We start from the raw sequence: 14484 nt of genomic DNA, 5'->3' as shown, positions 1-14484 counted from the left end.
GCTCCTTGGGGAAAGCTATAAAAATGGATTTTATTTTTTAATGCTTTTGCATTTTAAATAGGTAAAGTCTCTTTAGATTCCCATTTGCCTAACAAGTAGATGAATATGTTCATCTTCAAATTTAAATGACCAATGGGCTGAGACCAAGAATGATAAATTTCTGTGCAGGAGGAGGACATTAAGAAAATAATAAGGAACTTTGTCTACAGTGGGAAGGAAATTGTGACTTGTAAGCCTGGCATGTGTTCCCGCAGTGGTGCAGTTGTTGCCTTTCACGAGAGTGTGTTTCTTCCCAGCTCATGGGCTGGGGTCACTCCTGCTCCTCCCAGAGCTGGTGTTTGTTGCGAGGCACAGTGCTGTCTGTGGCACCGTAACACAGGTTACTGTTGTCTTGCTCCCATAATCTCTTCCTCTAAGTACCTTGTATGCCAGGAATGGCACAGGGAGGGGATCAGGACTAATGCTTGCTGCTTTGGAGCCTTCACATCGCTGCACCGACATCTTTGTTGAGGCTGGGTGAAGTAGGTATAGCTCCTGGCCCTGCCTTTTAGTAGGGTAAATTTGATCTCACTCCTTTGACATCACTCTGCAATGCTACGGGTTCTTTCAGATGGTCTCGTTTTGGGTATCCTGCTGGGTGGCTTTCCTTACAAGCATGTAAGGTGTGCTCTGGAGCATGGCACACAGGAGGATGTGATGTTTCTGCAAGTTCCATAGCTCCAGAAAGGAACAGCTGCTTTTTGTGTAACTTTAGTCTAAGGTTTTAGAAAAGAAGGTTTCAAGTTTTCTGTTAATCTCCAAACATGATCTTATACAGAAAATTGCTAATACACCCATAAAAAATAAATTTCTTCCGCTTTCCTGGATACTGACAAAATAGACAATGTTTACAGAAATCTGGCCGTTAAAACCTTGCAAGAAATCCCTTACACAGTTCCTAGGCAGTGAAATTGATGGAAAAAATATATTTATTTTAATGAAAAAGGGTTAGAAAATTAGTAATTCCAAACTGTTCCATTCATCCATCAATCTGTCTTGAAAATGCCAGGAGAACTTTTCTGAAGATAGGATTACATCCCTCCCGTGTTCATTAGGAAGCAACACCCTTTCCAGCTTTCAACATAGGTTGAAATTTAGCAGTGGAAAAGGTATACAACCAGCAATGCCATTAATTATTCCAAATTCTTCTTTCAGCTTGCACCTTTGTCTGTTGAGCTGCATGTTGGCATTTCAACAATGTTTTATCTGAATAACACAGAAAAAAATATATTTTAAGTATTTTTGCAATTTATTAAAACACTGCCCCAAACATTTTTAAGCCAAGACAAAAATCCAACAGTGCAGTGGTCTGCACTGTTGACTAATCCAGCTTACCTCACCACAGTTCTCAGTATTTTCACTTTAAAACCAGGAAAGGCAGAACAATACAATGGTTACCTTCTTAAAATTTCCTCCTTTCAACCTGACATGAAGGTTAGAGGCCTGTATTACAGCAGGCAATTGTAGAGAGTTTATTACACCATTTTATTTTAGTTTGATCTTGGTCCTTATGAAGGTTTAGGAAGCCAGGATTTGTTCTTTAGTACTGTGCAGTCATTTAACTATCACTTTTCCTTTCCACTTTGGAAACTATGCATGAATCCTATGAATCCCCATCTGGAAATCAGTAAAAACAAAATTTCTGGTCAAGCACAAATGTGTATGAAAAAGTCAAGGTGAGATTTGTTTTCCTTTATGCAACTCTTGGTGCTGCATCATGTAATCTAAACAGTTGTGAGGCAGATGAGTAGAGTATGTTCCCAGTCAGACCTTAAACTCCTTTTGATTTCAGGGGAATTGAAAATAAAATGGCCCATATCATATCTTGTGCAAAATTCCATAATGTGATCTGAACTGAGTTTTTCACTTGTGGAGATTCAGCATCCCTTTTAATGTAAAAAAATAATAAATCTTACTGCGTCACAGGTTAGGTATGTACAGGTACACCTGTTTTTTAATTATGCAAAATTGATGCTGTTCATTGTCAAAATTCTGCTAGGAGAACATTAACACTCTCTTTTCGACATTCTTTATCTTGCACTGAGTTACAATTTAAATAAAAAGAATCCAGCACTCCCCTGAAGTGACACCAGAATGAAAAAGCATGAAACCAGATCTGCTGGCATTAATTATATTGTCTGGTGTGTCATGGAATCCGAACATTCTGTTCATAGTGCTGATTTTGGGCATAATTGCAAAATGCCATAATATTTTCACTTCAAATTGGTGGTATTTGCTATCTGTTTTGATTCAAATTTAATGTACTTTTAAGTGTAGAAGAGGGAAACTCATTGATGTGTAGCAGCCTGAGGACTCCTGGGAAGTCTTTTCCGTTCCACCATCCAGTGAGCAGTACCCGAACACTTTCCTCCCCCAAAGGTTTAAAAAAAAAAAAGCAAACCAACAACCACCTGTATGTGATCATGAGACTGTGATGAACAGGGGGCTGTCTTTCAGAAACGGATATGGGATATTCTCCACTGTATGGAATCCCCTGCTAGTCTGGCATCACACTTCCTGACCTGGAAGGATTACATCCAGCTCCAGAGGGTCTGTATTGAAATCTCCACCGTGTAGATACATTTGGCTGACACGTTGTTTGGATAAAGCATCACAGAATTTGTGGACCTCAGTGGCCTCCTGCTTGAAAGCAGCTTGTAAAACACTGTGAGGTGAAGCCAGCCCTGTAGCTGCTGAGTGTGTTTGCAGCAGCTGCTTGTAGGAGTCGGTTCTGGGCTCTGAAATGCTGCACCGAGAACCTGAGCACACACCGGTGGCTCTGTGCCCTCTCATTTGTCGTTGAGCCCTTCACCAGCCCACAGCTCCCAGCCTGCACCATCTGTTGGTTATTTCGAGGGGTTTCACCTGGCTGTGTCAGGGTTTGTGATTACCTTTTCTTGGCTTGTGAGTTAGGACACCCTTTGAGAAGCACATGAAGCACCATGCTAGGATGGGCCAGTGCATGTCTAAATGTCTTTTGTGATTCTGACAAAGGCCAAGAGTTTGTGGGAAAAAAGGAAATGATCATGAAATGAGTGATCTTGGAATAGTTTGCCCACAGGGAAAGTTTTTTTCCTAACCCCCACTTAGGAGCTGGCTTGTGCATTTGTGTGAGGGTTTCTGTCCTTTCCAAATTTCTGGATGTTATTATTATTTAATCCTTACTAATATAACTTGGGATACTTTAATCTCCTTATGGGGTTGCTGCTGACTTTGGGCTTGTTCCTGATCCCTTTCCAAGGAATTTTGCCATTAGACACCTTTGAGTTGAGCTCTGATGTAGATTGCCATGGATTTTACTGGCAACTCTATTTGGCTGTAAAATGCAGGTGTAAAGCTCATAACTTCAGTGCTGCAGCACAATTTGAATGAGGAGTAGATGGAGGTCTGCTGGCAGCAAGCTGTGTGTCTGCAGGCATGCATTTTACCTCTCCCCGCTGCCAGTCCAGCATCTAGAAGGAAGCTCCTGAAGATGGTGGGGGCTAGGTCAGAGGAATTGCTTTGAATTGGTGTGGGGAATATTCTGCGAGCTTAGGAAGCCATAAATGTGTTCCTTTCCTTCCAGGTGCCCCTCAGGCTGCTAAAAGGCAGAAGAAGCCTCTCTCCAGAGCTGTCTTTGTGGTTCTCTGGGTGGAAGTCACATAAGCAAGTGGGGCTGCCAGATGTTTCTGCTCCCTGCTGTGTTGTAAGAACACAGTAGCTGCACTCCGGGTCTTTTTCTGGGCAGGCACCTCAGGTAGCCTTTGCTGGACACAGCTCAGAAAGCTGCTTTCTGGTGACAGGCACGTGGCACGTATCTCAAAACGCCATTCTTTCCTGTTTCTTTGCATCAGGTAGTTCAATTGCAGTGGCTTTGGCTCTCAGTGAAGAGTGCTGCAGTTGTTCATGGTTCCCTTCTGTGGGGCAGACATCCTGGGAAAGACTGTGAGAAACATCTCAAATAATTTTCTTCAGACAGGATCTTCTGGGAAGCTATTTTATTCGCAGTTGCAATGGCAGGTGTCCTGTCAATCAGGAGCGCATTTTAGTAAACAAATCCTAACCTTTTATTCCCTATTACCCAACACCTGATCACCTCCCCTGTTTCCTCATTGGCCGAGCACTACAGGTTCACAAGCTACTCGACACTTCTCTATACCATATACGTACAATTTTTCTTTTTTTTCAACCCTTTAATTTCTCCTTTCTTATGTTTTGAGAACTCGTGATCTTTGTTGTACTGTTCTCACGCTGCTCATCCTGTTTTTCTCAGGCTTCTACCTTATTTTGGAGCAGTGAGGCCTTCTACTGTCCACTTATCTACTTAGCATTTCTCCTTATTATGACTACAAAACTGACTTGGAATACAGTAAAGTAATTCTCTACTGCAAAAACACAACTTTGTTTCTCACAATTCACCTGTCTTCTTTTCTTACTCCTGTTGTTGTTTTTGCACCTCTTCACATACCGCACTCTTGAGTTTTTCCAACATTAAGGTGCAATACTCTTCTTCGGATGTCACAGGTGATGACAGATATAGAATGCCATTGTTATCACAATACCAACAAATAGTTGTTTGAGCTAATTCTATTCAGGTAACCACGAAATTAGTTTCTCACAAATGTTTCTAAATCCCCAGGAAGTGTCATCATGAGCTACTCTATGTAGGATCTTGTTGTATTTTTTTCCCCAAATATTTTTGAGATCAGTCAAATTCATCCCATTTGATCTACATATATACAGCAACTAGTATTAATTACAGTGCACGCTCCTCCTTATAAGGTTATTAATACATCTAATACTATTTGATTCTAGAGCACTATTTTTGATTCTGGAGCACTATTTTTGCAAACTTATCAAACTTATTTTCTTGTTCTTCAATATATTTACAATAGCTTTTTCTAACTCACTCACCCTTAACCAAGGTAAAAACCACCTTGCAAAACTGTAAAAAGCTAGAGAATTTTACTAAAGGATTACCTGTAGTCCACTTAATTCTGCGTGTGGTCTCAAGGGAGCTTTGGCTTTGTGGGTCTTCAATAATCATTACATTTGGAATTATTGCCTCCAGGGTGCAAGCTCCCTTCCATCCTAGGGGCAACACCTTCCTGGATTTATTGCCACATAGCCAGTACCACTCCTTGACATTCAGGACAGGCCATTTGGTTACAGGAGTCTCATGTTGTATCTGGTGTGCATTATGTATATTATCATTCCCGTGACTACCATATTCAGTATGGTCTGGATTATTCCCTGTTTCATGGATATTTACACACCCAGGGTCAGTAATTTTGCTCCCCGAGTTTTCTATCAATGTTGTTTAAAAGGCACCTTTGATAACACAGTATGTTGTAGCCAGGATTATGTGTAGGGAACTCAACTTCAAAATCTGTTGCTTCCCGGGACTGTATATGATCTGTCACTTTTAAAAATCTAGAGAATCCAGACACAGTTGCTGCTGGAAATAGCAATGGGAGACAAGGCCTCTTCAGTCTTTCTAGTCATCTGGGTGCAAATTATTTTGAGGTAGAACTCAAGAGATGTTCTGGATCAATTGGAAATGCTGATTTTTCCCTCCATTTTATCACTAATCCATTGAGAATAGGTATTACTAAAATAAACTTAAAATACATCATTTCTATGTATATATACACACCACTCTAATAATTAAGAAATAATAATTAAGATAAACAATAAAAATCATAAACTAATAAGGGTTCTTCTGGTGGGGATTGAATACCCTCCTTTCTTTTTCTTCCACTTCCAGAGAGTGTTCACTGGAAACACTCCAATTCTGCGTAATTCAATCCTTTTTACTCATTAAGAATTCTTCTAAGGAGAAGTTAAAGGTTTACAATAGATAGTTTTAGCAGTTTAAACCTTAAAAGTCTTTGTTAATGCAGTCTCTCTGGTATCAGGGTTAACTAATGCTTTTACCCAGGTATGAGTCCACCCTTTCTCAGCTGTTCTTACTGTCGTCTCAGTAGTCAGGAGCACTTGGAACAGTCCATACCACTCAGGCTTTAGTTTAAGTTCTCTCCATGTTCACATCAGATCCCAACCTCCTTTTCGGAATGGATGGATCAGGGCTTCCAAGGGTGGGGTTTGAGCTAACAGTCCTGAGAGATGACAGAGGACGACAGCCTTATTATATAGTTCTTAAGAAAAGCATCTTTTGTCTCAAATTGAGGTAATTCATTCCTTTTGTCCATGTACAGCAGTCCAAATAATATTTCATATGGTGAAACTCCCACATCTTTTCTTGGTGCAGTTTGAATTTGGAGAAGTGCCAAAGGTAAGCACTTTGTTTGGGGAAGATGAGTTTTCAGAATTTAGTCAATTGCTGCTTATTGTCTGATCCTCTCCACCCTTCCAGAAAAGGAAGGATGCCAAGGAGTATGAAATTTCCACTTAATTCGTAGAGTCCACATTAGCCCTTGCAATATTTCTGGCATAAAATGATGTCTTTGATTAGAGTCAATATTTTCAGCAATTCCATACCTGCGAGTTACTTGTTCTAGAATTACTTCAGTTACTATGTTTGCAGTAGCAGATACTGAAGGGAAAGCTTCCACCCACCCTGACAAATGATCTACTAAGATTAATAAGTATTTAAATCTACCTACTCTAAGGTGTTCTGTAAAATCTACCTGTACATTTTGGAAGCGTTGAATTCCTGGTTCTCACCCCCTTTGGACTGACTGCAGATAATTTTACTATTTACTTTTTGACATACTACACAACTCCTGCATACTTGTTCAGCTAGAGTACATATATTCCTACACATAAATATTTCCATAGCACAGTGTCACATGTTGCTTGAATTCCCCAATGACGCTCTTGATGTAAAACAGTTAATACTTACCTCATTAGCACTTTCTTCAGCATTTCTCTCCCATCAGAGAGTATCTGTTTTCCTTTGGACTTCGTGACTCCTAATTCCTTAAAAAACTCTTTCTCTTAAAACTTTTTAGTTCTTTTTGGCTTTGGGTAGGGGTAGCTCAACAATTCCCTGAATCCTCTCTGGATTTATTCTTCATTCCCCCTCAGACACTAGATGCCCTAAATATTTGACTTCTTTTTCTATGAATTTTAATTTATTTTCCAATACTTTCAAGCCCTGTTTTCCCAGAAATTCAAATAGCTTGTTAGTGGCTTCCTTCACAGCTGTTTTCTCCTGTCCTAACAATAAGAGATCATTCACATATTGTAACAGTAACACGCTCTTTGGAGGTTGGAATTACTCCAAAATTTGTTCTAGAACTTGCCCAAATAAATTGGTGGCCCTGTAAACCCCTGAGGTAAAATTGTCCATCTGTATTGCTGCTTCTGCCCCATTTCAGGGTCTTTCCATTCAAAGGCAAATACATCTTTGCTCTCAGGGTCTGAGAGTACCCCGTTAATAATACTGTTATTCCAGTCTAACAATTTATTTGAATGCCCAATTTCATTATCAAATCCTTTCCCAACAAGTTAGTCCCTGCTTCAGGTACATACAGTAATTGCCCAGTGATCATTCTATCCCCAGTCTCAGCTTGGTGTCCCCAAATAGTGGCACTGTTATCCCAGTCCCTTCTACCCCCATCACATTTAGGGTTTCATTAGTTAACTTAAGTCTTAACACTTTACAGGCCAGTAATGACCTAGCTGCCTCAGTGTATTGGGTTCACATGACAAGGTTCTGGTAGCAGAGGGGGCTGCAGAGGTAGCCCCTGTGAGAAGAATCCAGCAGCTGCCCCATGTTAGATAAGGGACAGTTTCAGCTGGCTCCAAAGGGGCCCACCGCTGCCCAGAGCCGAGGGCAGGTGGTGTTTGTTTGATGCTGTTTGGCATACAGGTGGTGTTTTCATCTACAGGTGGTGTTTTCATCTATCCCTACGGTGGCAGGGAGGGGTACTGAGAGGGCACGGAAAGCCCACCTGATATACACGTGGCTCAGGGGCTGGTGCCAGCACAGAAATCTTGGATTTTTTGACCATGGGGCGCTTTACTTGGCACCCGGCCTGATGGCTGCAGACGGGTCCCTAGCTTTTAGGGGGAAACGGATCCTGGGCCAGGAGCTGGCGGGGCTCATTGAGAGGGCTTTAAACTAGGTAAGAAGGGGGATGGGGCTGAAACAAGGATTGTTGGAGCTGTGCCAGAGGGAACAATGGCAAGGCCGGGGGATAAGGCAATGGCCCAGCTGAAGTGCATCTACACCAATGCATGCAGCATGGGTAACAAACCGGAGGAGCTGGAAGCGGTCGTGCAGCAGGCAGGCTACGACTTGGTTGCCATCACGGAAACGTGGTGGGACCAGTCTCATGACTGGAATGCTGCAATGCCTGGCTATAAGCTCTTCAGAAGGGACAGGCGGCACAGAAGGGGTGGTGGTGTGGCTCTCTATATTAGAGAATCTTTCGAAGTTGTAGAACTCGAGGCTGGGAATGACAAGGTTGGGTCCCTTTGGGTTAGGATCAGTGGGAAGGCCAACAAGGCTAGCGTCCTGGTCGGGTTCTGTTATAGACCACTGAACCAGGATGAGGACACAATGAGGAGTTCTACAGGCAGCTGACAGAAGTTGCGAAATCGTCGGCGCTTGTTCTCGTGGGGGACTTCAACTTCCCTGACATATCCTGGAAGCACAACACAGCCCAGAGAAAGCAGTCTAGGAGGTTTCTGGAGAGTGTGGAAGATAGCTTCCTAATGCAGCTGGTTAGTGAGCCTACCAGGGGTGGTGCCCCTCTAGACCTTCTCTTCACAAACAGAGAAGGACTGGTGGGAGATGTGGTGGTCGGGAGCTGTCTTGGGCAGAGTGACCACGAAATGGTGGAGTTCTCTATTCTTGGCGAGGCCAGGAAGGGGACCAGTAAAACCGTTGTATTGGACTTCTGGAGGGCTGACTTCGTGCTGCTGAGGACACTGGTTGGTAGAGTCCCTTGGGAGGCAGTTCTGAAGGGCAGAGGAGTCCAGGAAGGCTGGGCGCTCTTCAAGAGGGAAATCTTAATGGCGCAGGAGCGGTCTGTCCCCACATGCCCAAAGACGAGCCGGCGTGGAAGAAGACAGGCCTGGCTCAAAAGAGGGTTGCAGCTTGAGCTTAGGAGAAAAAAGAGGGTTTATAATCTTTGGAAAAAGGGCGGGCCACTGAGGAGGACTACAAGGAGGTAACGAGGCTGTGCAGGGACAAAAATAGAAAGGCCAAAGCTCATCTGGAGTTCAATCTGGCTACTGTTGTTGAAGACAACAAAAAATCTTTTTACAAATACATCAACGCAAAATGGAGGACTAAGGAGAATCTCCATCCTTTACTGGATGCGGAGGGAAACCTTGTTACAAAAGATGAGGAAAAGGCAGAGGTGCTTAATGCCTTCTTTGCCTCAGTTTTAGCGGCAATACCGGTTGTTCTCTGGATACCCAATACCCTGAGCTGGCAGAAGGGGATGGGGAGCAGAATGTGGCCCTCACTATCCATGAAGAAATGGTTGGCAACCTGGTACGGCACTTGGATGTGCACAAGTCAATGGGGCCGGATGGGATCCACCCGAGGGTACTGAGAGAACTGGCAGAGGAGCTGGCCAAGCCCCTATCCATCATTTATCAGCAGTCCTGGCTATCGGGGGAGGTCCCAGTTGACTGGCGGCTAGCAAACGTGATGCCCATCTACAAGAAGGGCCGGAGGGTAGACCTGGGGAACTATAGGCCTGTCAGTTTGACCTCAGTGCCAGGGAAGCTCATGGAGCAGATTATCTTGAGGGTCATCACGCGGCACTTGCAGGGCAAGCAGGCAATCAGGCCCAGTCAGCATGGGTTTATGAAAGGCAGGTCCTGCTTGATGAACCTGACCTCCTTCTATGACAAAGTGACGTGCTTGGTGGATGAGGAAAAGGCTGTGAATGTGGTCTACCTTGACTTCAGCAAGGCTTTTGACACTGTTTCCCACAGCATTCTCCTCAAGAAACTGGCTGCTCTTGGCTTGAACTGGCGCACGCTTCGTTGGGTTAGAAACTGGCTGGATAGCCGGGCCCAAAGAGTCGTGGTAAATGGAGTCAAGTCCAGTTGGAGGCCGGTTACTACTGGCGTTCCCCAGGGTTTGGTGCTGGGGCTGGTCCTCTTTAATATCTTCATCGATGATCTGGACAAGGGCATTGAGTGCACCCTCAGTAAGTTTGCAGATGACACCAAGTTAGGTGCGTGTGTCGATCTGCTCGAGGGTAGGAAAGCTCTGCAGGAGGATCTGGATAGGCTGCACCGATGGGCTGAGGTCAACTGCATGAAGTTCAACAAGGCCAAGTGCCAGGTCCTGCACCTGTGGCACAATAACCCCAAGCAGAGCTACAGGCTGAGAGAGGAATGGTTGGAAAGCTGCCAGGCAGAGAAGGACCTGGGAGTGATGGTGGACAGTCGGCTGAATATGAGGCAGCAGTGTGCTCAGGTGGCCAAGAAGGCCAACAGCATCCTGGCTTGTATAAGAAGCAGTGTGACCAGCAGGGCTAGGGAAGTGATTGTACCCCTGTACTCGGCTCTGGTGAGGCCACACCTCGAGTACTGTGTTCAGTTTTGGGCCCCTCGCTACAAGAAGGACATGGAGGTGCTTGAGCGGGTCCAGAGAAGGGCGACGAAGCTGGCGAGGGGCCTGGAGAACAAGTCCTACGAGGAGCGGCTGAGGGAGCTGGGCTTGTTCAGCCTGGAGAAGAGGAGGCTCAGGGGCGACCTTATTGCTCTCTATAGGTACATTAAAGGAGACTGTAGCAAGGTGGGGGTTGGCCTGTTCTCCCACGTGCCTGGTGACAGGACGAGGGGGAATGGGCTAAAGTTGCACCAGGGGAGTTTTAGGTTAGATGTTAGGAAGAGCTTCTTTACAGAAAAGGTTGTTAGACATTGGAACAGTCTGCCCAGGGAGGTGGTGGAGTCACCATCCCTGGAAGTCTTCAAAAGACGTTTAGATGTAGAGCTTAGGGATATGGTTTAGTGGGGACTGTTAGTGTTAGGTCAGAGGTTGGACTCGATGATCTTGAGGTCTCTTCCAACCTCAAAATTCTGTGATTCTGTGATTCAGCTGGCTCCAAAGGGGCCCACCGCTGCCCAGAGCCAAGCCATGAGCAATGCAGTTTAAATCTCTATGAGAGCACACCCAAGAAAAGGAAAGAACAACTGCTGCACAACTGCAGCTGGGAGAGTGAGGAGTGAGGAACCTCCCTGCAGACACCAAGGTCAGTGCGGAGGAGGGGGAGTCCAGTGCAGAGGTGCTCCAGGTGCCGGAGCCGAAGCCCCCCCGCGGCCCACAAGGAGTCCCCTGGTGGGGAAGGCAGCCCCGCAGCCCACGGTGTAGCACAGCGGAGCAGATCTTCACGCTGCAGCCCATTTAGGAACAGCCCAGGAAGGCTGGCACCCCACGAGAAGGACCCCACACCAGAGCAGCTCCCAAAGAGCCTGTTTTTCGCTGCCCGTGGAGAAATCCACACAGGACAGCCCAGGAAGGTCGGCACCCCACAACAGAGCAGAAGGGCAGAGAGACCGTGAAGGAGCAGGAGAAACAAAGCACCACGGACTGACTGCAGACCCTGCTCCTGGCCCCCCTGCACCACTCAGGGCAGGGAAGAGCTGGAAGAGAGTGGATGGGGGAAGGTGCCCCCATCTTGTTTCTTCGTTTCTCACCGCTCCAGCCCATCAGCAATAGGTAATAAATTTTATTAATCTTCCTATGCCAAGTCTGTTTTGCCTGCAACAATAACTGTGGAGTGATCCCCAATGAGGTACACTTTTTTATTTATCAGGGAACCAGCTTTCTGAGAAGCTCTGTCTCCCCTGTTCTAAATTTATAACAGCAATCTCTCCTCCTTCTTCCACTCCGGATACTCCTATTTGAAGTGGCCGGCCTGGCCACACTTAAAACATCTTCTCAAAGCCTGTACCTGCTAGGATTTAGGCTGCAACACAGGTAGCTTTCCTTGTCTGCCATTCCTTCATCTCTCTTCCTCTCCTTTCCATCCTGGGCCCAGCTCCTCCCAAAAGTCCCACTATCTCCCCCTCTGCCTCACTACCCGGTACGCTGTGAATACCATTTGTTTCACTCTCTGCTTTTCCTTCTCATCTCCCCTCCTGGCATACACCTTCGTACTACCTGCACTGTTCACTTCATCCTCCCACTTTCTGGAGCTTTTTCTGTATATCTGGCCAGGTTTTAATCACAAAATGAACTTTACAGAGCCCTTGGGCTACTGGGTCCTCAGGATTCATCCCCGAGTACTTTCTAATTCTGACCCCAAGTCTCTCATATGATTTCTATGTTGTGGGTTGTTACTATTGCTGTTAGATAAGCAGATATTTCTGCTCTATCGGAATTACTCTTGGTCTGTGGGGGGGGTGTTAGTTCTTTACCATTCTTGCATAGCTACCTGCCAAATCATTCCCCTCCTAAACATTCTTCTCCAGTGAATAACATACTCAAGAATGACATTTCACCCCCCAGGAACACAAATTAGGCCTTAGAAACGGATTTGACTGTTCTGCTAGGGCCTCGGTTAATGATTTCCATTTTCTTCTTAAAACTCCCAACCTCTCTGCTGGTAAGGGGGGACTGGCACTGGCCCCGCATTGGCCCTGCACAGCCCTGAGGCCCCATTGGGACCCCCCGGCCTCCACTCCTGCCGCTCTGCACTCCCCAGAACGACTTCTCCAGGGACAGCATCAACTGCAGTCCCTGTCTCCCTTCCCGGAGCACCTGCCGCTGCCTCTGGTGCAGTATTAGGATTATAGGGAGCATAACTTGATTCCTCCTCCGAAAACAGAACCTTATTGTTTACATATAAATTTCAAGCCTGAATTTTCATCAAACCCCTATTTTGGCCAAAATACTGAAGTTCCTTTTATTATATTATTAGGCCAGACAATTACACAATATCAAACCATTTTTTTTTTAAATTATATATATTTTAAAATCTTTTTCCCTAATTTTTGGGTTGTTTTTCCAAATCCTTATCATTCTCTCCAAAGGGCTATCTTTAGGCACAATCCCAGTGTCTCCAGCCCCACCCTGCTGACTCTTGGAACCCTTAATTTAATCCCCAGCAATTTCTGACGTGCTGCTGTGGACTTTACCACCCGCAGGGTACCACACGCCTTCAGCTAGGATTAGGACAGAGGTGGGGTGTACTGCTGAGCACTTCACCTCACCATGCTCGGGGTACCGTACACCTAAGGGCCGAAACTCCCCAAGACTCTCTTTCACTCCTCTCCTCTGTCTTTCACTTCATCCCTCTCCAGCTGGAGGGACTTTGTTCGTCCCCTCGCAGGACCACCGAGCCTCGCGGATCAGGACTTCACATTCACTCCGCACTAAAAGTGTGTCTCATTCACACTCACACTCATTCACACCAGAGTTTCCCCCACCCAAACCCGAGGCAAGATACGGTAAAATTTCCCTTACCTTGGTCCTTGCACGGCTTCCTGGTCCAGGTTATCAGCAGTAATCCCAGTGCCTGTTCCTGAGCCGGGCTGGACTCTATGGAGGATGTGTCTGTGTATGTTTGTGCTGGTCTCCCTTCTCCCCAGAGCTTCGCAGAACCTGTCTTCAAATTAACAGTCTCGGTCCTTTGCCGGCTGTACCGAGACAACCCACCACCCATGACGGGACTGCTGAAATCAGTGGGGTTCACCTTCCTCTCTGTGGTGGCAAGAAATCTTCGGCAGGAAACAAGATCCTGGATGAGCCCCCAAATTGTGAGAAACATCTCAAATAATTTTCTTCAGACAGGATCTTCTGAGAAGCCATTTTGTTTGCAATTGCAATGGCAGGCATCCTGTCAATCAGGAGCGCATTTTAGTAAACAAATCCTAACCTTTTATTCCCTATTACCCAACACCTGATCACCTCCCCTGTTTCCTCGTTGGCCGAGTACTACTGTGGGATTATTCTGGGTTGTGCCTGGTTATCCTACAACTACAGGTTCACAAGCTACTCGACACTCCTCTATACCATATATGTACAATTTTTCTTTTTTTCAACCCTTTAATTTCTCCTTTCTTATATTTTGAGAACTTGTGATCTTTGTTGTACTGTTCTCATGCTGCTCATCCTGTTTTTCTCAAGCTTCTACCTTATTTTGGAGCAGTGAGGCCTTCTACTGTCCGCTTTGTGCATCTTTGTCTTCCTGCCAGCATTTCTCCTTATTATGACTACAAAACTGACTTGGAATACAGTAAAGTAATTCTCTACTGCAAAAACACAACTTTGTTTCTCACAAGATGGTGCTTTTGTCAGGTACTCTGACCAGCCACTCGCCATCTCCAGCCCGCTGTGTTTATCACGAGCAGGATGTTTCAGGAGTCCAGCATCTGCCAGCAGAGACTGGAGAAAAAAAGAAGTATCACAGCCTCAGACAGAGAGAGGGCAAATAAACCTATTGCAGCAGGCATAGCTGTGAGAAATCCAGCCACCCTTCCCTGTCAATGATGGACTTTATGAACTGCTTGGGAAACCTTGTTTCC

At 45.4% G+C, this 14484-nt stretch overlaps 1 protein-coding gene and 1 long non-coding RNA gene across 20 annotated transcripts in view; one reads left to right on the top strand and one right to left on the bottom strand.

The window, feature by feature from the left end:
• Positions 1-14484, top strand: part of ZNF618 (zinc finger protein 618) — a 178627-nt gene that overhangs the window by 113277 nt on the left and 50866 nt on the right. The window lies entirely within an intron of this gene.
• On the bottom strand, positions 1266-14184 carry LOC137842745 (uncharacterized). Of its 2 annotated transcripts, none has more exons than XR_011089199.1 (3): positions 13424-14184; positions 5956-6137; positions 1266-4043 (listed from the first exon to the last, which is right to left on the bottom strand). It is a non-coding gene; the product is annotated as an uncharacterized lncRNA (long non-coding RNA). The 2 variants fall into 2 exon arrangements; XR_011089198.1 differs by lacking the exon at positions 13424-14184 and adding an exon at positions 6884-8112.

Source organism: Anas acuta, chromosome 20 (genome assembly GCF_963932015.1).
Source record: "Anas acuta chromosome 20, bAnaAcu1.1, whole genome shotgun sequence".
Taxonomy (NCBI): domain Eukaryota; kingdom Metazoa; phylum Chordata; class Aves; order Anseriformes; family Anatidae; genus Anas; species Anas acuta.
Note: the sequence above shows the minus strand (reverse complement) of the source record. Positions and strands in the feature narration are given on the sequence as shown.